This window comes from Chiloscyllium plagiosum, chromosome 2, assembly GCF_004010195.1.
Source record: "Chiloscyllium plagiosum isolate BGI_BamShark_2017 chromosome 2, ASM401019v2, whole genome shotgun sequence".
In the NCBI taxonomy this organism is placed as follows: domain Eukaryota; kingdom Metazoa; phylum Chordata; class Chondrichthyes; order Orectolobiformes; family Hemiscylliidae; genus Chiloscyllium; species Chiloscyllium plagiosum.
Window position 1 is genome coordinate 15,256,817 of NC_057711.1, and position 22,464 is coordinate 15,279,280.

General features: G+C 42.3%; 1 long non-coding RNA gene across 1 annotated transcript in view; it reads right to left on the reverse strand.

The window, feature by feature from the left end:
- The window catches only part of LOC122557155, a 28,800-nt gene extending 12,144 nt beyond the window's left edge, over positions 1-16,656 (reverse strand). The window contains exons 1-2 of the long non-coding RNA XR_006313759.1: positions 16,500-16,656; positions 14,735-14,891 (exon numbers count right to left, since the gene is read on the reverse strand). This is a non-coding gene — a long non-coding RNA (uncharacterized LOC122557155). The remainder of the gene's footprint in view (positions 1-14,734; positions 14,892-16,499) is intronic.
- Positions 16,657-22,464: the final 5,808 nt, after the last annotated feature.

Genomic DNA, 22,464 nt, shown 5'->3' on the forward strand with positions numbered 1-22,464 from the left:
GAGGTGGGGGAAGGGGAAATGAGGAAGCTGTTGAAATCCACATTGATGCCCTGGGGTTGAAGTGTTCCGAGGCGGAAGATGAGGCGTTCTTCTTCCATGCGTCTGGTGGTGAGGGAGCGGCGGTGGAGGAGGCCCAGCACCTCCATATCCTCAGCAGAGTGGGACAGGGAGTTGAAATGTTGAGCCATTGGTTTGGTTGATTGGTGCGGGTGTCTCGGAGAATTATGCCCCTTCGTGATATCCATTTACCTGGCCAATCATTTCTCAAGCAACAGGGTTGGGAGATGAGTTGGTTTACCTCAGGCAGTTTAATATTAGTACTGTCATCACAACATCTAAGGTGACACCATTTTTCATCCCCAATATCATGGTTTGGCATACACAGACTGCTTAAGTTGACTTCCCCCTATTAGCCATGACATTAGAAGACAACCTCAATTTTTCACCCAACAAATGCATGTTTTACTTACCAGTACCTCAGACAGTACACCACACTCTAAGAACAGTTAAAAATCATACAACATCGGGTTATAATCCAACAGGTTTTAAGAAGAGAACAGCCCTGGGGCTATGGTGACTTTACTATTTTACTTTTACCTTATATGGTAATTGGCACAGGCAACCCAACTACCGACAGAGGCTGCATTCTGAATTGGGAGTTTAAAACACACCAACACTTTGCATTAGCTAACAATGATATTACAAACCAGCAACCACCCAATCACACAACATATGAGTTGACTCAGATTTTTCCAAGGGATTTTTAAAGGCTTTGGAAGTTGAATTATATGCAGATACCTGCAGTAGTAAATGGAACATTAAAACCTTTATTTTACCATTTTAGCAAAGCCATTAATTGATTTTAACAGCCTAACACCTTCATTAAAATAAAATGCAAAGGAAATTCAAGTGAATCCTTTAACATGTGAGTTTGTAAGTTAAATCTGATAATTACAAGTTTGTTTGCCAGGATGGTTTGCACATTAAATAAAGATTGTAGTAAAACAGAACTGGACAAGAAGATGGAGTGCTACAATTGGCATCACTGCCCCAGTTTAAGATGAGGAAGATAAAATTAAAAGACTTGCATTTATTCAGTGCCTTTTGTAATCATAGAATTGCCAATGTTCTTCACAGCTCACGGAGCACTTTTCACTTACAGTTACTGTTATAATCTAGGAAACACGATAGCCAATATACACACAGCAATATCCCGCATGCAGCAACGTGATAATGTCCAGGTCATCTGCTTATAGTAATTGATGGATAAACATTGACTAGCACACTGTGAAAGATAACTCTACTGTTTTTTTTTGAAGTAGAGTTTTTTATATTCGCCTGAGAAGGAGCAACTGTGTAATGGCTCATCTAAAAAGATAACAGCTCTGGCAATGCAGCACACCCCCTGTGCTATACTGGGATATCAACCAAGATTTTGCAGAGTGATACTTGAAATCCAGGGCGATAGCAGATTGAGAGACCCTCTGAAGTTGTATTCCAATCACTTTGTTCCTTACCCATTTTAGTTGCATATGTCAGATTTACATCACAAACATCTGAAAAATCTGAAGGGATCAGTCTGACTTATTGGAAACTCATGCATGTTACAGACTGGAAAAATGTACAACTGCAATCCCAAATATATCTTCAGCAAGCACAAGGTGCCTTTCCAGTGGTTACTGTACAGCACTATCTGCAATTCTGGTCTCCTTCCTATCGAAAAGACCATTTCGAAAGGGTTCAGAAAGGATTTACAAGGATGTTGCCAGGGTTGGAGGATTTGAGTTACAGGGAGAGGTTGAACAGGCTGGGGCTGTTTTCCCTGGCGCGTCGGAGGTTGAGGGGTGACCTTATAGAGGTTTACAAAATTATGAGGGGCATGATTATGGTAAATAGGCAAAGTCTTTTCCCTGGGGTTGGGGAGTCCAGAACTAGAGGGCATAGGTTTATGGTGAGAGGGGAAAGATATAAAAGAGACCTATGGGGCAACGTTTTCACACAGAGGGTGGTACGTGTATGGAATGAGCTGCCAGAGGAAGTGGTGGAGGCTGGTACAATTGCAACATTTAAGAGGCATTTGGATGGGTATATGAATAGGAAGGGTTTGGAGGGATATGGGCCGGGTGCTGGCAGGTGAGACTAGATTGGGTTGAGATATCTGCTCAACATGGACGGGTTGGAACGAAGGGTCTGTTTCCGTGCTGTACATCTCTATGACTCTATGACTATTGAGAGGGGTTTGGGAGTGGCAATCACAGACGTTCCTATGGAATTGAGTTGACCTCCCAGTCGGATGTCTCAACCAGTCGGTTAGATTGCAAAGAATGGAAGAACTTGCATTTTTATAGTATCTTTCAACACCTCACTGTGTTGTGTCAAGAGTATTGTGTCCAGTTTTAGTCTCCTTTCTTGACAAAGGATATGGTGCCACTGGAGGCAGTTCAAAGGAGGTTCAGCTTGATTCCAGGGATGAAAGGGCTGTCCTATGTGGATCAGTTGAATAGCTTGGGTTTGTTACTTGCTGGAGTACAGAAGAATGAGAAGGGATCTGACATAAAATACCAAAGGGGATTGATAAGGTGTATGTTGAATAGTTATTCCCCCTGCGTGGTACAGTCTCAAACAAGAGCTCGGAGACATAGAGTGAGAGGAGGTAAGTTCAAAACTGAGATGAGGAGAAACTACTTCTCAAAGGGGGCTGTGGATCTGTTGAACTCACTGCCCCAAAGTGCAGCGGAGGCAGAATCAATCAACAGATTCTAGAAAGAAGTAGACATGTTTCTGATAGAAAGCCAGATAAAGGGCTATGGGGAGCAGGCAGGAAAGTGGAGTTGAGACCAGGGTAAGATCAACCATGATCATGTCAAATGGCAGAGCAGACTCGAAGGGCTGACTTGCCTCCGCCCACTCCTAATTCCTATGTTTCCATGTTCCTAATGCCTCAGCGCATTACACAGTCAACAATGTGCTGTTTGAAGTGTTGTTACTGCTGTGAAGGAAGAAACACAGCAACTAATTTGAACACAGCAAGCTCTCACATGACAAGAACCAGCTCATCACCTTTTTAGATGTTTGTTGAGTGATAATTATTGGTCGGGACAGCAGAGAGAGCTCCCTTGCTCTTCTTTGAAATGGTGCCATTGGAACTTACAAATGAGAAGGAAGGGAGTACTTCACTTTAGCACCTCAGCCAAGCAGACAGCACTTCTGACATTACAGTGCTCTCTCAATACTGCATTGGAATGTCAGCGCAAGCTGCTGCAGTGAGATTGGAAACAGAAGAGTCCGAATCATAAGCCCTGTCAACTGAGTCATGGCAGCCTATTATCTGGCCCCAATAATGACAGTTTCTTAACCACAGGAAAGAGCATATTTTGTCCAAGAATGCAATCGCATTCCTATAAAATGATTCTGAAGACACTTGACAGCATTACTCAAGAGCTTGAGCAATAAAACAAAAGAAATAGTTTAGTGTTTTGCCTTGGTGTTGGGTTGGTGAGCTTAAAAAGGAAAGATCGCAGGAGGCAAATGTTTCATTACTGGCAAAGAGAGGCTTGTGAGGGTCCAATGAAATGATCACATTGTTGCAAAGCACCCTCAGTGTTGAACACAGCTAAAATGCCTGATAATATGCCTGAAAAAGACTTACCAATTTCAAATTATTCTTAATTTCAAGCAACTTTTGTGCTTGCTCAGAACAGACAGGAAGGTAAGCAAGGTGGTGTAGCTCTGGTATTCAAGGACAACATCAGGGCAGTGCTGAGAGATGATATAGATTCCATGGAGAATAAGGCTAACTCCGTTTGGGTGGAAATTAGAAATTCTAAGAAGAAAGATTCACTGATAGGCAGTCTATAGGCCACCAAATAGTAACATCACATTGTGGCTGGCAATAAACAAAGAAATAACTAATGCTGGTAAAAATGGTACAACAATTATCATAGGGGTTTTTAACCTACATGTCATTCGGTCGAACCAGCTCAGTCAGGGTAGCATTAAGGATGAGATCTTTGAATGTATCCATGATAGTTTTCTTGAACAGAGTGTAATGGAACTGATGAGGGAGCAAGCTATCCTAGATCTGGTCCTGTGTCGTGAGACAGGAATAATTAATGACCTCATAGTTAGGGATCCTCTTGGAAGGAGTGATCACAGTATGGTTGAATTTAGAATACAAATGGAGAGTGTGAAGGTAAACTCCAATACCAGGGTCCTGTCCTTAAACAAGGGAGACTACAATAGGATGAGGGAGGACTTGGCTAAAGTATACTGGAAACAAAGATTTTGTGGTGGGACAGTTGATGAGCAGTGGAGGACTTTCAAAGCAATTTTTCAAAGTGCTCAGCCAAAGTATATTCCAGTGAAAAGGAAGAACTTTAAGGAAAGGGATAATCTGTCATGGGTGTCTCAGAAGATAAGGGAGGCTATCAAACTAAAGGATTGGATACTCTGGAGGCAAGAAACATGTTTCCGCTGATGGGTGAGTGCCGAACCAGAGGACATAGCTTAAAAATACGGGGTGGACCATTTAGGACAGAGATGAGGAGAAACTTCTTCACCCAAAGAGTGGTGGCTGCGTGGAATGCTCTGCCCCAGAGGGCAGTGGAGGCCCAGTCTCTGGATTCACTTAAGAAAGAGTTGGATAGAGCTCTCAAGGATAGTGGAATCAAGGGTTATGGAGATAAGGCAGGAACAGGATACTGATTAAGGATGATCAGCCATGATCATATTGAATGGTGCTGCAGACTCGAAGGGCAGAATGGCCTACTCCTGCACCTATTGTCTATTGGCCAAGAACAGCAGGGATCTAGATGATTGGGGAAACTTTAAAGGTCAACAGAAAGCCACAAAAGGAGCTATTAAGAAAAGTAAGATAGAATGTGAGAAAAAAACTAGCACAGAATATAAAGATGGGTAGCAAAAGTTTCCATAAATATGCAAAACGAAAAAGAGTGTCTAAAGTAAATATTGGTCCTTTAGAGGATGAGAAGGGGCATTTAGTTATGGGATATGAGGAAAAAGGCCAAGATATTGAACATATATTTTGTGTTGGTCTTCCCAGTGGAGGACACTCATAACGTGCCAGTAATTGACAAAGAGACGAAGGGAGGTGAGGACCTGGAAACAATCATTATTACGGAAGAGGTAGTGTTGGGCAAGCAAATGGAGCTAAGGATAGACAGGTCTCCAGGTCCTGATGGAATACATCCCAGGGAACTAAAAGAGATGGTGGGAGAGATAGTAGGTGCACTGGTGGTAATTTTCCAAAAATCACTGGACTCTGGGGTAGTTTCAGCAGATTGGAAAACAGCAAATGTGATGCCACTGTTTAAAAAGCGAGATGGGGGATCTAAGATGGCGGCGATCTGAGAAGATCACACTGCAGAGCTTCGCATCGCAGCAGGAGCAGGATGGTTCTTTAACCCACCCAACCCAGGTCATCAGGATTTCTTGTGGCATTGGAAAGATTGTGGAGCCCCAAGAAACATTTAAAAATTGACTTACCTGTATTTTCAGCTGTCCAAAAATGCCTACAAAGGGAGGAGGAGCATCTGAGGCTGGGCCTGCAGCTCAGCCTGCAGCAGCCTCGGAGCCGATTACTCTCCAGGACCTGGTGAACCAGCTCTCGAAATCTCGAGGGGCAGGAGAAAAAACATTCGAATCATTGGTCTGCCTGAGGGTAAGGAAGGTGAGCGGCCCGCGGAATTTGTTGAAGATTGGTTTTCCGAAATTCCTTGACTTGGAGACTGGCATGAGAGGATTGAAGATAGAGAGGGCTCACCGGGTCGCAGCACAGAGGTCGGGTCTGGGTCAACGCCCTCGTCCTTTCCTGGTGCGGTTCCATCATTACCGGGATAAGGAGAGAGTCATGGAGGCTTCCAGACTCCAGGGGAAGGATCCAAAGGCCCTAATTTACGAGGGGTCTAAGATCATGTTTTTTCAGGACTTTTCAGCAGCGGTGATTCAAAAACGAAAATCGTATGATGGTGTCAAGAGAAGATTGAAGGAGCTTGGGCTTCAGTACTCCCTGAGATATCCGACTGTGCTTCGGATCACCTTAGATGGATCCATGCATCTCTTTGACACATCAGGGAAGGCAAGAGACTTTGTGGACAAACTAACCTAATTTAAATAATTGTAGCATGTATAAATATTGTTGCTTGGTTATGCGTTTATCATTCTGTAAAAGAAATGGAGGAAATCCAGTTGGAGCTTTGTTTTTCCCCTTTTTTTCCCTCTATTGATAATAATTTGTTCAAACTATGTCTGGCGGTGGTTAAGATGTACATTTTAAATTTCTAAGTTACGGCATACCAAAGGATGGGTGGGGTATTTATTCCCCCTTCTTTTTATAAAAGAATGTTTTTTTATTCATATTGATATTCTATGGCATGTTTATTCTTTTTAGCTTGTGCTTGCGATGCGGCTCTAGCTGGGAGAAGTGAAGGTGGTTGAGATGGTTAGATGCCTATTTATGGGCAGTTCAGGACGGGTAGTTGCCCCCTCCGGGCCGGGGGTGAGTTCCCCTACTCAGCGCTATTGGCGCTTTATATGTTGGTTTGTTTTCTGGTTTTTGTTGTTTTTTATTTTTAATAATTTTGTATGTTTGTTAAATGTAATGGTTTTAGTTTATGTAGTTTTTATATTTGGTGGACCATGTGACACTAAGGCTCAGCAATTTGTGGCTGGGGTTCCTCCTCTCTGGAATTTAAATGTAATTGCAGAAGATTATGGCTAATGATTTGATTAAATGGTGTACCTGTAATATCAAGGGAAGTCACTCACCAATTAAGAGGAAGAAGGTACTCTTGAGTCTTAGAAAGGAGAAGGTGGATATTGCTTTGTTACAGGAGACACATTTGGTTGACAAGGAGCATCTGAAATTACAGCAGAATGGATTTGACCGAGTTTATTTTTCATCATTTAATACCAGAAGTAGGGGAGTGGCTGTACTGGTAGGGAAAAATCTCTCATTTAAATTGTTGGAATGTGTTAAAGACACATATGGGAGGTTTGTAATTCTTAAAGCCTTGATAAATGGGGAAGAATATGGCATTTTAAATGTTTATTGTCCCCCAGCTCATCCTCTTAAATTCTTGGTAGATGCTTTTTCTAAACTGATAAGTCTCAAGTCTCGGCACATCATTATAGGGGGAGATTTTAACTGCCTCATGGATGCCACAGTAGACAGGTTGCCTAAAGGTCCCTCGATACCCTCTGCACAAACTAAACAGTTATTGGGTTTGTGTGGGGAATTAGGATGGGTGGACGCCTGGAGGTGCCAAATACCTGAAGCCCTCTCTCCTACACCATCCTTGCAGCCACGTGTTCAACTGCACTCTCTCCCTATTCCTTGCCTCACTGTCACGTGGCACCGGCAACAACCCAGAGATGACGACTCTGTCTGTCCTAGCTTTCAGCTTCCAGCCTAACTCCCTGAGCTCTTGAATGACCTCCCCACCTCTCTTCCTACCTATGTCATTGGTGGCTGGCTTTTGCAAAGAAGGAGCTGGCTTTTGCAAAGCAAAGGTTATACGAGCATGATGACAAGCCAAACAAATACTTAGCATACCTTGCCAGAAAGGGAAGTGCCCCACAAACCATTACAGTGATTAGGGAAGGGTCTGGGAACCTAACATGTGATCCTAAAAAGATTAATGTGGTATTCCAGAGATTCTACTCTAAGTTATATCAGTCTGAGAATTGTGAGGAGCGGCAGGCCAAAATGGAATCCTCTTCTAGAGATCTGAAGCTCCTGGGTGTGACTCCCGAACAACAGTCCTTTCTCAATGCCTCATTATCAGAGCAAGAAGTGCAGGAAGCTGTGAGGCAGCTTCAGAGTGGAAAGGCGCCCGGTCCTGACGGACTTCCCAGTGAATTCTATAAGGAATTTATAAGTATACTATCAGGCCCGATGCTGAATACGTTTAATGATTCATACAGTCATGTTTGTCTCCCACCATCTCTGAGAGAGGCCAATATTTCACTTATCCTTAAAAAAGGGAAGGATCCGAAGACTGTGCTTCACACAGGTCCATCTCGCTCTTAAATGCGGACTTTAACATCCTCTCTAAGGCTCTTGTGTTAAGGCTGGAGACTGTGTTACCCTCTATTATTAAAGAGGATCAGACGGGCTTCATAAAGGATCGCAGATCCTCCAATAATGTTAGGAGGCTGCTTAACGTAATTCAAGCATGCCAACAGCAGTCAATACAGGGATTGGTGATTTCTTTAGATGCAGAGAAGGCATTTGACCGAGTTGAGTGGCCGTACCTTTTCTATACTCTAGACCGGTTTGGACTGGGTGAAGTTTTCATAAGACGGGTAAAGGTTGTCTACAGTGTACCTCTCGCGGTGGTCATTACCAACGGGGTACGATCAATCAATTTTAATATTTCTAGGGGCAGCCGGCAGGGCTGTCCCCTTTCACCATTACTTTTTATGTTGGTGATTGAACCGTTGTCAGAGGCCATCTGTGGGGATCTCAATATATCAGCTCCAAAATTGGGGTCAAAATTACATAAGATCTCGATGTATGCAGATGATGTTCTAATTTTCTTGACAAATCCAGCAGTCTCAGTGCCTTGCCTGATACAATGCATTCACACGTTTGGTGCTTTTTCAGGGTATAAGATTAATTTTGCTAAATCAGAGGCTATGCCAATGGGCGGTCTTACAAAAGAGTTGGCCCTTGAGAGTGACTTTCGATTCCAATTTAGGTGGTCACAGGGGGTTTTTGTGTATTTGGGCATATTCATTACTCCAGTTCTGGATTGGCTGTTCAAAGCCAATTTTACTCAATTATTTGAAAAAATTAAACAAGATCTCCAAAGATGGGAGGCACTTCCAGTCTCATGGTTGGGTCGGATAGCGCTTATTAAGATGAATATTCTCCCTGGTTTGCTATACCCTATACGGATGCTCCCCCTCATTTTCAATAAACAAACACTCAGGAGACTGAACAGTTGGTTCAGCTCCTTTATCTGGCACCGTAAACGGCCCCTCATTAAATTAGCCAAACTGCAGTTGCCTCACAGATTGGGGGGAGTAGACCTTCCGGACATTAAAAATTACCAATTAAGCTCGCTTTTGACCTACATAAGTGATTGGGTTTGTAGGGACCCTCTTTCAATATGGCTAGATATCGAAGTCTCCCAGGCAAGGTGCCCCCTTACTAGTTTGCTGTTTTTGGACAAGGTGAGGACAGTTAAGGAATATTGCCATAACCCAATAGTTATAATACTGTTAAACCATGGAGGGCAATTCGGCAGAGGGAAGGTAATATTGGCAAAACATCTTTGTTTACACCTTTAGTGGGTATGCCGAGTTTTCAACCAGGTATGCTAGATTCAGGATTTAAATGTTGGGCAGCTAGGGGTATATCTTGCATGGGTGATTTATTTGAGGGAGATGTAATGATATCCTTTCATCAGTTAGTACGGAAGTATGAGTTATCTAATAGAGGCCTCTTTCGTTTTTTTCAAGTTAGGGATTTTATTCAAAAAAGGACCATACTTTTGACTGATCCCTACAAATCTGACATAGAAAGAGGGGTACTAAGGGCTAAGAGTACACTCTCTGTCAGTACTCTATATCACCAATTGGGGGGTGCCACCTCAGATGAGTCTGATCGACTCTGCAAGATGTGGGAAAGAGAGCTGGGTGTTGAAGTTTCTTCAGAGGTTTGGGAGGATATTTGGGAGAATGCAAGGAAGATATCAATTTGCAATAGGACCCATGCTTTACAGTTGAAGATTCTCCACAGGGTCCACTTAGCCCCAGACCCTTTGTCAAAATTTAAACCCAGGGGTATCTTCAGCATGTCCCAAGTGCAAGGTCTGCACGGGCACTCTTACTCATTGTCTTTGGTCTTGTGACAGGCTTCAAACATATTGGAGTGCTGTGGTGGGTGCAATGGAGAGGATTTTAGGTGTAGGGGTGGAGAAGGACCCTATTTCGCTCCTTTTGGGCCTACCCATTGTATTTCCTGCAGACTTTTCAATATTCTTACATTCTATGCAAGGAAGAATATCTTGCTCGGTTGGATATCAGAAACCACCCCCAGGCCTGTCGGGTTGGCAGAAGATTGTCATGGTGCATATTCCCCTGGATTTTCTCACAAATATGGTAGACCACAAAACTGAGAATTTTTACACGACATGGCAACCCTTTTTGAAATACCTGGACACAGATTTATCTGCCACACTAACAAGGGCTTTTATATAGCTGTAACGATTGTGTTTCATGAGTCCAATATCCAGGGAGGAGGAAGCTGTGAATGTATGAGTGTTTTGTTTGGCTGGGCTGAGCTATTATTGTTTCTTTGTTTGTTGTTGGGTATTTATTTAGTTAGTTATATAGCTAGTTTAGATTTTTTTTTTAAATTTTATACTTCTCTATATATGTTTATACATTCGTATAGGAGGGTGGGTTGGGGAATGTTTTTTATTATTTAGGTTTAGTTTTGTACTATTTTTGTACTGTTTTGAATTGCATTGTTTTGTATTTGTTGTAATATTTAAAAATCTATTTTTTCTTAATAAAAATATGTTATTAAAAAGGGAGGTAGACAAAAGATGGGGAATTAGAGACCAGTTAACCTAACATCTGTAGAGGGGAAGATGCTTGAATCTATGATGAAGGAAGAAATAGCAAGGCATCTAGATAGAAATTATCCCGTTGGGCAGACACAGCACGGGTTCATGAAGGGCAGGTTATCCTTAATACATCTTAACAAATTCTACGAAGACATTATGAGCAAGGTGGACAATGGGAAATATGGTGTACCTAGATTTCCAAAAGGCCTTCGACAAGCTGCTGCACAAGAGGCTTCTGCCGAAGATAAAGATGCATGGCTTAAGGGTAAAGTAAGCAAAGAGTGGAGATAAATGAGTACTATTCTGATTGACAATCTGTAACTAGTGGTGTGCCTCAGGGAGCAGTGTTGGGACCACAATTATTCACAATTTACATAGATGATTTGGAGTTGGGGATCACATGTAGTGTGTCAAAGTTGGCAGATGACCGGCAGAGCAAAGTGTGCAGAGCACTGTGAAACTTTGCAGAGGAACATAGAGACTTTACCTGAGTGGGCAAAGGTCTGGCAGATGGAATACAATGTTAATAAATGTGAAGTCATTCATTTTGTTAGGAGTAACAGTAAAAAGAATTATTACTTCAATGGTTAAAAAGTTGAAGCATGCTGCTATGCAGAGGGACCTGGGTGTTCTTGTGCATGAATCACAGAGGGTTCATCTGCAGGTACAACAAGTGATTAGGAAGGCAAATGAAATTTTGTCCTGCATTGCTAAATGATTTGTATTTAAAAGCAAGGAGGTTATGTTGCAGCTGTACCGTGTGCTGGTGAGGCCACACTTGGAGTCTGTGTGCAGTTTTGGGTCTCCTTACTTGAGAAAGGATCTACTGGCACAAGAGGGGTTGCAGAGGAGGTTCACGAGGTTGATTCTGGAGTTGAGGGGGTTGGCTTATGAAGAGAGACCGACTAGACTTGGATTATGTTCATTGGAATTCAGAAGAATGAGGGTGAATCTTGTAGAAATATATAAAATTATGAAGGCAATAGATAAGATAAAAGTAGAGAGGTTGTTTCCACAGGCAAGTGAAATGTGGACAAGAGGCCATAGCCTCAAGATTAGAGGGAGCAGATTTAGGATTGAATTGAGAAGGAACTTCTTCACCCAGAGGGTTGTTAGTCTCTGGAATTCCTTCCCCTGTGAAGTAGGGGGCTATACTTCTGTAAACGTTCTTTAAGCTAAGATAGACATTTTTTGAATGATAAAGGAATTAATGGATACAGTGAGAGCGCAGGTAAATGGAGCTGAGTCCACAAAACAAAATCAGCCATGTTCTTATTGAATGGCAGAGCAGGCTCGAAGCATCTGATGGCCTACTCCTGCTCCTAGTTTTTCTGCTCTTATGCTACTAAGGACAGAATTTTTCACTTCCCAAGGAGATGAGAAAACTGGTGAGTTTACCAGGTTTTTTTTGCCAAAATTGTATAAGAAACTAATCAGACCACAGTTGGACCACGAACAGTTATGGCGTCTACCCTCAGAAAAGATTTTAGGCAATCCAGAGTGGGTTCACTAGGCTGATACCCCGTATGGAGGGATTGTCTTATGAGGAGAAGTTCAGTAGGTTTGGGCTGTACTTGATAGGATATAGAAAAATAAGACGTAATCTTAGGAGGCTTGACAATGTAACTATGGAAAGTTTATTTCCTTTTGTGGGAGAGTCACTCACCAGAGAACATTATCCAAGAATTAGGGGTCAAAAATTTAAGACAGGAATGAGGAGGAATTTCTTCTCTTAGAGTTGATGGTCTGTGGAATTCTTTAGCACAGACAGTTGGAGAGGCTGGGTCATTAAGTACATTCAAGGCTGAGACAGATAGATATTAATCAACAAGAGAATGAAGGGCTATAGGGAAAAGGTGAGAGAGTGGAATTGAGGATTGTGAGATCACTCATGATCTTATTGAATGGTGGAGCAGACTCGATGGACTGAATGGCCTATTTCTGATGGTCTTGTTCATGAACCCAAAAATCAGATTCTCACCGTGGAGAGAAAGTTTGGCATTCACTCCTCCCTCCTTCGAAAATGAAATGACTTTTTTTATTCATTCATGAGAGGTGGATATCATTAGCTGGGCAAGAATGTTTTGCCCATCTCTAATGGTCCTGATGAACATGGTGGTGAGCTGCTTTCAGACACGATGCTGCAGTTAAGGAAGCAATGTATTCCTCCATGATGAACTAAATGGATTCTATGCTCGTTTTGAGCAGAAGTTCAGTGAAATGATGTTATCTGCCCCGACAGCCTGAGGTACACTGTACCTACAGTCACCGCTGCAGATGTCTGATTGATCTTCTCAAGAGTGAACCCACAGAATGCGACCAGCCTGGATGGAGGCCCCAGCTGTGCACTGAGATCCTGCATGAACCAGCTGGTGGGAGTATTCGCTGACATATTTAACCTCTCCTTACTACAATGGGAGCTTCCCACCTCTTGAAGAAGCTGCTATTATCCTGGAGCAAAATAAAAAATCAGTCAGCGTACCTTAATGACTACCATCTGGTGGTTCTGACATCCATCAAATGCATCAAAAGCTTAATAGCAGTAGCTTTAGTAATTCCAGCCTCCCAATTTACCTTGATCCACTACAATTTGCCTACCATTTCAACAGGTCCAAGGCTGATGCCCCTGCCTTATATTCATCCCTGGAATATCTGGATCACAAGGACACCTATGTCAGACTCCTACTTATTGACTTTAGTTCTGCCTTCAATACCGTAATACCAACCAAATCCAGCTCCAAACTCCAAGATCGAGGACTCTGTTTCCTGTTCTGTAACTGGATCTTTGACTTCCTGGCCCACAGACCACAATCAGTAAGGATAGTCAACAACACTTCCTCCAGGATAATCCTCAACACAAGTGCCTCGTAAGGCTGTGTACTCCTTATACACTCATGACTGTGTAATCAAATTCAGCTCTAACTCCCTTTACAAGTTTGCTGATGACACCACCATAGTGGATCGGACTATAAACAACAATGAGACAGAGTACAGGAAAGAAATAGAGAGATTAATGGCATTGCATAAAGACAACAATCTCTCCCTTAATGTCAACAAATTGAAAGAACTGGTTATTGACTTCAAGAAATGGAGCGAAGGACATGCTTTTCTCTGTATCAATGATGCTGAGGTGGAGATGGTCGAGAGCTTCAAGATCCTAGCAGTAAATATCATCAACAATCTGTCCTGTCCACTCACATCAACACTACAGTTAAGAAATCACACCAACACCTCTTACTTCCTCAGAAAGTGAAGGAAAGCCAGCATGTTCACAATGACTCTTAACAATATTTAAAAATGCACCTTAGAAAATATCCTTTCTAGATGCATCACAGCTTGGTATGACAACTGGTCTGCTCAAGACCGCAAGAAACCACAGAAAATTGTGGACACAGTCCAGTCCATCATGCAAACCAGCCTTCCATCCATTACCTTCATTGCTCAGACCATTGAGTACAGGAGTTGGGATGTCATGTTGTGTTTGTACAGGATGTTGGTGAGGCATCTTCTGGAGTAGTGAATGCAGTTCTGGTCAGCCGGTTTTAGGAAGGACATTAGTAAACTGGACAGAGTTCATCAAAGATTGACCAAGATATTGCCGGAAATGCAGGATTCGAGTTATAGAAATAGGCTGGATAGGATGGGACCTTTTTTCACTAAAGCACAAGAGGTTGAGGGATGACCTTATATCGGTTTATGAAATCATGAGGGGCATAGATAAGCTGAATAGCAAAGGTATTTTCTATGGGGCGAGGGAGTTCAAAACTTGGGGGTATTTTTTTTAAGGTGAGAAGAGAAAGTTTTAAAAAGGACATGAGGGGCAACATTTTTCACACGTTTTCCAGATGTTTGTGTAAAAATAGATCCTGAACCATAGCGATTTGAGTCACATGAGGGAGTCCACTCTCTGGTGAATACGACTAACTATCCTACATTCTAAGCTTGCTCCTTATGTCTTAGACCCTCACTGACCCTGTAGTATTGCAAAATACAATGGATTTTCACTATAACTACGTAGTGCCTGAGCATCCTCCTTGACAACACTTCCTGCAGTAAGAGCTGCGATATGGAGATCTATTCCCTCCATTCGACTCCACATTTACAGTAAATTGACACGTGATTTGGCCATTGCCCACCTCACAGTCTTCAATGTTGTAGTGTAGCTTTGAGAGCTCTAGACAGGGGAAACACCTTTCTCTCTTGCAGCCCATGGATACATAACAGATTGAACCATTACTTCCATAAGGTGTAAAAACAGGGGTTCCTGAAAAAGCTCATCAGATCTGGCACCATCTGTGAAGAGAAATCAAAGTTACACTTTGGGTCCAGTGACCTTTCCTCAGAGCTGATGGTAGCTAGGAAAATGTCAGTTTCTATGCAAAAGATAAGGAGTAAACCCTAGTCCACCCTTTCTTAACTTCCAATAACCCTGCACAGCCCCACGGCACCATCCCTGCAACTGTCGAAGATGTAACACCTGCCCATTTACTTCCTCCCTCCTCGGTATCCAAGGGTCAAAACATACTTTCCAGGTGAAGCAGCACTTTAACTGCACTTCACACAATCTAATCAACTGCATTTGCTGCTCACCATGTGGTATTCTCTACACTGGATAAACGAAGCATACACTGCTGACTGCTTCATAGAACATCTACATTCTGCCCACAAAAGAGACCCTGAGTTCCCTGTTGCCTGCCACTTTAACACACCATTGTGTTCCCTGGCCAACATCTCTGTCTCAGGCTTACTTCAGTGCTCCAGTGAGGCTTAGCGCAAGTTGGAAGGACAGCATCTCATTTTTGAACTTGGGGACCCTCCAGCCCTCCGGACTCAATATCGAGTTCAATAATTTTAGGGCTTGATCTCCCCCATTTCCTAGCCCCACCCCTACACACCAGGCCTTGTTATCAAATAGTCTGTTAAAACACACAACCCATCATTAGCCACTAACAGTTTCCACTGATAGCTATTCACTTTCCCAGCCATATTGTTAGGTGGATTCGTCAGGGGTAAATATAGGGCAGGGTCTGGGTGGGTTACTCTTTGGAGGGTCGATGTGGACTTGTTGTGCCTAAGGGCCTGTTTCCATACTGTAGGGAATCTAATCTAATTTAATCTACTAGTCCGATTTGCATAATTACTAGCATGAAGCCCTTAATGCATTTGTTTAAATTACTATATTAACATATTTCTGCAATACTGCTTCAAAACTCATTCTGTGCTATTTGCAGCATTAAACTCTTTGCTTGACATTCAAGACTTTCTGCATGCAATTTGAAGAGTACAGTTTTTATTTTAAATCTGAAGTTAGCAGTGCAGAAAATAGCAGCAAAGGAAAGACTATACATTTCTTGAGCCGAAGAACAGACCATGTACATCTGAAGGAACAAAACCCATAGCCTGTCATCTTGGCAATGATTTGTGAGTACAGCTACTAGATTTAGATTGTCTGATGTTTTTGGAAATCTTTTGTGGAACTAAGCAGGATAAATGGAGTGTGGGTGACTTGGCCAAATCTGATTTCTTATGACACAGAACATGTGCATGAGGATATTTCACATGCAGTTCAGGAAGCCCTAGAGCGCAGGCAATGTTCGCTATTATTTTGAGTCATCTGTTTAGTCAGAGCATTCATAATAGATTAGATTACTTACAGTGTGGAAACAGGCCCTTCGGCCCAACAAGTCCACACCGACCCTCCGAAGAGCAACCCACCCAGACCCATTCCCCTACATTTACCCCTTCACCTAACACTACGGGCAATTTAGCATGGCCAATTCACCTAACCTGCACATTTTTGGACTGTGGGAGGAAACCGGAGCACCCGGAGGAAACCCACGCAGACACGGGGAGAATGTGCAAACTCCACTCTTTGACTGAAAAAAAAATTGCTGGACTTACTTATTTGATAATTTGTTGCACAACAGCAGATATTTCCCACAATTTTGAAGAACATCATTGAGAAGTTGTGAAGAACAGGGAGCTTGCAATACGATACTGTCCTAACATCTTCAGATAGAGATTAGGGAGGTGGGTGGTGTAATGGTAATGTCACAGGACTCATGCCTAGGTAAATGCTCTGGGGAAATCCCACTGTGGAAGATAGTGAAAATTGGCCTAAATGCAGCTGTTGTTAATTAATACAAAAGCCCATCTAGTTAATTAAGCCCATCTAGTTAATTAGCACCCTTTAAGGAAAATAAATCTGATCAGGCCTACATGTGACTCCAGACCCACAAAAATACATTTGACTCTTTGTAGCCCTCTGGGCAATTAGGGATGGGCAATAACTGCTGGCTGAGATAGTAAAGTCCGTGCCACATAAACAAATGTAAAAATAAGATGTGCTACTTAGTCCTTCACATTCAATGAAGAGGAATACTTACTTTTATTGTAAGGCAATGTGCCAGCTATCTTTCTCGCTGAACTTACAAATTAGATAAATAACCAGTTATATCAGTGGCTTTGGTAAGATTAGTTGTGGGAATGTTATCACAGACGCCTGAAGAGCTTTCTGTTCTTTTGCCAATAGTTATTAGATCTTTAAAGGCCATCTGAATCATTTGAACAGACAGAGTGAACTTTGGATCTACATTTTATCTCTGTATTTGTATAGTGCCTTTCACTACCTCAGGATATGCCAATTCATTATTGACAATTCTTGAAGTGTTGTCACTGATGTAACATAGAAAAAGTGTCAGGCAATTTATGCACAGCACGCTCCTTCCTACAAGCAGCAAAGTAATAAGGACTAATATTGGTGCAAATTCTCTGATCAGAGTTGGAATCTCTATTTCAATTCAGATCAGACAACCAGTTGCCCATTTACCTCCACAGCAGTTTATCAGCAGGTTTCAATACAAGATCCATCAAAACAATACAATCAACATAGGCAGCACTAAAATGGATCACCACAGAAACTGAATTGCACCCTCTTTTTATGGCACTAGCTGCCATATTCCAGGAAGTAAAATGTTTAAAGATTCCAAATGCTAATTTGACAGCTACTTATTGTAGGTATTAGTAATGGTGAGTGGGAGTGGGAGCGAAGCAGTGGGTAGGTGGATGGGTGAAGGGGTAGGGTTCCAGGTGGACCAGATATCTAGGTTGGCAGATGGGCAGTGTCAAATAGTCAGGTATAATGTCGGTCAGATTTGAGTGTCTGATGTATCAGGGGTAGGCTTCCTGGTACAGGTAAGAGTGTGGTGCTGGAAAAGCACAGCAGATCAGACAGCAACCGAGGAGCAGGGAAATCGACATTTCGGGTAAAAGCCCTTCATCAGGAAATGAGGAGGGCTTTTGCCCGAAACGTCGATTTTCCTGCTCCTCGGATGCTGGCTGACCTGCTGTTTTTTTTCAGCACCATACTCTTGACTCTAATCTCCAGCATCTGTTTTCCTTACTTTTGCCTTCTTGGAGCTAGTTCTCCTATAACACCGTAGTTGCGTTCCAGCGAAACCTCACTTAGTAGAAAATTGCTTCATAGAAATAAAGGGCCCTTGGGAACATTGGGGTTAGGGGTAGACCACCAAAACATATCAGTCATGATAGTTCAAAAATCACCCAAAATCCTAACACAAAGTATAGCACAGCCTGAATGAAGGTTTAACTCATATTTATTAATGAAATAAAAGCAAAGTTAACTCATTACATTGAAAAAGTATTGTTAGTGCATGGTCCTAAGATCATCATTATCACCACCTTCAGGTGCAGTTATGGTTGCAGAGTGGATGGCTGGGTTGATTAGCTTCTGGCTGTTTCTTGCGGGTTGGTTTAAAAAAGACATCCAGTTTTTGCTGCTTTGCCTTTTTCTTCTGTCTTGAAGAAGCTGCTCATAGGGTGCCAGATGACATCTTATTGAATGAACTGTTACCCTGCTGTGTTCTGTGCTGTGATCATTGCCCTTGAAGAGCTGTAAGTGCCTCTCAATTTCCCTCAAGATGGAAGACAAGAGATAAGTGGAAAACTCTCGTGGTGCTGCATCCTGGACTTCATGTTTTTCTTCTCCAGCTTCCACTTCTCCCTCAGTAGCAAGCTGTTGTAGATCAGCTGTAGAGAGGTCTTCACAGTGGGACTCGAGCAGCTCTTCAGTATCCTCACTTCCAACTTCTTCAAAGCCAACCTGCTTTGCAAGACCAACATAATGCTCTTTGATTTTTGGAGCTCCTCTGACGGTTCACATCCTTTAAAATCTTGGAAAAAAATCCAGAGGAAGTTGCCACTAAACTGCGTACAGGCAGACCTTACTGACATCACACAAGGCCTCCACAATAATGTCAATAACATGCTTGATGTTAAAGCTCTTCCAAAATTGAAGAATACCATCCTCATTATCCTCATCAGTAGCTGCAGTCAGCTTCTCGAATGTGTGTCATGAATAATAATAAGCTTTAAAAGCTGCTATTGCATCCTGGTCCATGGGTTGAATGAGAGAGGTTGTGTTTGAAGATAGAAATAACACTATGATGTTTTCATAAAGGTCACCAAGGGTGGCAGAATGGCTTGGCACATTATCCAGGATGAGGAGAGCCTTGAAATCCAAGTTTTTTTTGCCTACAATACCGTCTAACAACATCTTCCAAAACATCAACAATAAGGTCAGAAAATATTTGCCCCGTCATCCAACCCTTTGTTGCTTGACCTGAAGTAGGGGCCTAGAGGAGACTTAGGGGTAACCCTTCAAGGCTCGCGGGTTGGCAGAGCGGTACACCACCACTTAAGCTTTAAGTCTACATTGGCATTGGCAAGCAGCACGGTCATATGATCCTTTGCCACCTTAAAGCCTGGAGCATGTGCTTCATTCTTAGAAATGTAGGTTCGTGCTGGCATTCACTTCCACTATAAACCTGTCTCATCCAAACTGAAGATTTGATCAAAGGTGTAGCCTTCTTCGTCTATTATATTTTTTACTATGGAAAGAAATGACAGCGAATGCTCCTCACCTGCACAGGCATATTCAACAATTAACTTTACGTTATGGAATGCATAGCGGCTCTTAAAATCAACCAACTACCCACTGCTAGCACTAAAGGCAGGCCATCTGCAGGATTTTGAGCTTTTTTCTTCAGATCTTCATAAATGGATAAGTCTTTCTCCTTTATGGTGAGAAAAGTTATCCCAGATCACCTTTTTGTTTGATTTTCTATCCAAACACTTTGAAGCCTCTCCTCAAGTTCCTTTGGCTGTGACCTCTCAGATTTACTGGCACTCAGACTTTTGCCAGCAATACAGCTTGCTTTAATCTTTTCAGTGTTGTCTCCAATGGTGCGTAAGGTAGACTCCCTCATTCCTGTTAAGCGAGCTATATCACATCTTCTCTCCTTATGCTCATATAGGTTTATAACATTTAACTTCTCTTCCATGGCAATGGCCTTTCTTTTGTATACACCACCTGCAATTTTATCACCAAGACTCTTCCTGCGAACATTCTTGTCATTATGCCCTTCCTTTTTTCCAAAAAATGGATAATCCAAGAATAGCTTGTCTGATACGCAGGTGAAAGAACAAATTAGAAAGGCAAATGGTATCTCTAAGTGTAATGATGTGGAGGAGCCAATGTTGAACTGGGGTGGACAAAGTTAAAAATCGCACAATACCAGGTTATAGTCCAGCAGGTTTATTTGGAAACACTAGCCTTCAGAGTGCTGCTGCTTTGTCAGGTAGCTAGTGGGGCAGGATCATAGGGCACAGAGCTTACAATAAAAGATCAAAGTGTCATACAACTGATGCGATGTATTGACTGTGACTTGAAAGAAGTTCTGGGACTTACATACCAATGAATCGAAACCTGCAACCCCATTCTAAGTGATTAAAGACTCAACACATCGCATCAGTTGTATGACACTTTGATCTTTTACTATAAATTCTGAATCCTATGATCCTGCCTCACGAGCTGCCTGATGAAGGAGCAGTGCTCAGAAAACTTGTACTTCCGAATAAACCTGTTGGAATATAACCTGGTGTTGTGTGATTTTTAACTTTGTTTAGGAGTAATGCAGTCCTGCAGGCATTATATAGAGCTTTTGCAGGAATTATACAAGAATATTCTTGTCGCAGAGGGAGGGTAAGTAGGTGAGAATGTAGATTGATACATGCGCTGGGCAGGAATTCTCCTTAAACGAAAGGTCAATTGGATGTCCAAACGGGCAAGGGTGTATGTGTATATATATATATACATACACCCAACATATATATATATATATATGTTGGGTTGGGGTCAGGTGTCTGTGGAAAGTCAATGTTGAGGATGTGGGGTCTTATTAGCTGTCTGTGGGTTAGGCGATCAGATTGGCTGTCCAGACATATGCAAGTGGAGTCTGGTCTGATGGATGTGAATAAGTGAAGATCAATTTTATAGTTCCCCAGGTTTGAATTCCTCTAACATTTCCACAGTAACTATCCAGGTGCATGAGTGAAAGCCCTCTGATGCGTCAGGGAGACTTTCTTGGACAGTTCCAGACACCAGATAAATTCCTATTCGAAATCTCAACTGCTCGGGCAATGATCACATAGTCAGTGCAGCAGGATTGTGAATGATTCAGATGGGTATCTTTGACATTTGAGCCTTTTGGTTTTTGCAATGTGAATTGAGCAATAAATACTGACCAGGGCACAAGGGAGAATTTCCTTACTCTCCTTCAAGGTGGACTCTTTTGCATCATTTAAGAAGGACATTAATTTACCATCTCTTCCTCAAGATGGCATTTCAGACAGTGTAGCACCCCATGAGTACTGCAATGAGGTGTTAACCTTTTGTTTTGCTCTAAAGCAAATGACCAATTCATCTCTCTCTCAGTGATTGCAACATAGATTACACTCCTCCACTTCAACATTTAGTCAAAACCATTGTCTTCTGACCCAGATCTGTGCACAATCTGCTGAGCTGAACTCACATACAAAATAATGTTGATTATACAAATTGGTGCCCAGTGCGGACTGCTGTATACATGGAGCTCATACTGAGAAATTGCAGGCAGACAGCTCCTGACTTTCTTTCCCTCACTGTTTATGATTAGGAAAGCATTGGCGCATACAGCAACGATCATGAGATACACATCCTGTGGCGACCTCCCCCTGTCAGAGGAAGTTGATCAGAGTGGTGCACTCAGTGACCTGCATTCTGCCTATTCCTAAATGTCCTACATCAGTGTGTAAGCCTTTGACTGCAGGCTATATCTCTGTTCCTACTCAATAGTTATGTTATTCTGGCTGAAATGGACAAAAGAAATAGCAGTGGAGTAAGCTTCAAGGCCCTTAATGTCTTCTCTGTTATGTAACGAGATTATTTCTTAACCTTGACCTCAAATTTACTACTCTGCCTGATCCCTTGATTCCCTTAAATTATAAAAATCAATCAATCCCTGTCCTGAATATACTCAATGACTGAGCACCCACAGCTCTCCAGTACAGATTGTAATGATTCACAAACTTCGCAGTGGAAGAGTTTTCTCCTCCACTCAGTCTTTGAGACAAAACTCTTATTTTGAGACTATCTCACCAGAGGAGAATTGCCTCTCAACATCTACCCTTGTCAGAATCTTATATGATGCAGGATTGATGCAGAGAGGTTGTCTCCCCTTCTGGGAGAGTTGACAGAGAGCAAAATCGCAAAACAAGGGATTGTCCATTCAGGATAGAGGTGAGGAATTTCTTTTCTCAGAGGGTAGCGAATCTGTGAGATTATTTTCCACAAGAGGGTTGCAGAGCCTGGGTGATTACGCATATTCAAGTTTGAGATAGGTAGATCTTAATCGGTAAGTCAATCAAGGGTTATGGAGAGAAAGTAGGAATGTTCAGTTGAAGATTATCAGGTCAGCAAATGATATACTTCTGCTCCTATCTCTTATGGTCTTATCACTGATGTTTG